This window comes from Olea europaea, chromosome 7 (assembly GCF_002742605.1).
Source record: "Olea europaea var. sylvestris chromosome 7, O_europaea_v1, whole genome shotgun sequence".
In the NCBI taxonomy this organism is placed as follows: domain Eukaryota; kingdom Viridiplantae; phylum Streptophyta; class Magnoliopsida; order Lamiales; family Oleaceae; genus Olea; species Olea europaea.
Window position 1 is genome coordinate 7,991,415 of NC_036243.1, and position 1,287 is coordinate 7,992,701.

Sequence of the window (1,287 nt, forward strand, 5' to 3'; positions counted from 1 at the left end):
GTTAGAATATCGAATCCACAGGAAATGATAATCAAATTCTTACTAAATACTATAATCATATAGCATTTGTTTTATCTAGACAATGGGATTTTATTATCAATGTTTATAACTAAATCTACAGTGAAAGTTTGACTAAATCAACAATTTTAAGCAAAGTTTTAAGGATTAAGCAATACAAGAAGAGCTTAGGGTTTTGATTCCATCTAATTATCAATTATGTTTCTCAGTTCTGTAATTATCTCCAATTAGTTTTTCAATTTTATAAGCAAGAATCCTAATATATTTCAACTCCCTCGCTCAAATGTCGAATAAAAATCATTTCTAAATTTCACTTCCAATATCTCTATTCCAAATTAAAAATCTAAGAATTCATAATTTCTATGGTTCTTTGTGAAAACGTTTCAAATAAATTATATTTTCTCTCAAAACCTATAAAACCTAGGTTGTGGGGCGTCAAAACTTAAACAATCAAATCAATTAGCTAATGGCCAGTTTAATTGAAATCATTAAGAATAAACAACACAAATAAACTTTAAAAGAAAATCATAAAAAAAAATAATTATTGAAACTCAAAACATAATCTCAAGCTTAGATTACATCAAACTCTAGATGAGAAAGTTAGTTCATGACTGCAGATTAAGAATGTCTAGAATTCATGATTGATAACATAGAGAAGAAAAAGTTAAAAACTGTTCGAGGGCACTAGCTCCCTATTGATTTCTATTAGCCGTGGGCGCCTGTGTGCCAGTTGTGGCACCTAGACACCTCATCTCTATATTTTTGTCCTGATTTCTTGCTCGACGTGGCGCTTAGGCGCCCAATCAGTGCATTATTCTAGTCAACATAGTGCCTTGGAACATCGATTGTAATATTATCTCTCTTTTTCTTCAACTTCACTTCTTTCTTTGTATGATTTCAAATCCACTTTTTATTGGCTCATATCAACACCGCTCTTTGGCCTTGTCAAGTTTCATGATTAGCCCCCTTTCACCATATTACCTAACATATAACACAACGCTAATATACACATCAAAACGTTCTAAAAACTCTCAAGAACGAACAATTTATTAAGTTTAAATGGTATTAAATGTGTGAATTAAACTTGTTGACCCCAAAAAGTGCGCCAACAGATGCCGATCCCACCCGCGCTTGCGTGGATGAATGTCCAACACGCTAAGACACGTGGACGGTCTAAAACGAGCGGTTCAAAGGGGCGTGGGAGTAGCCCAACGACGCGGGACGGTGACGTTCGGAATCCGGTGGGTTGTTCGTAATCCGATTGTACAA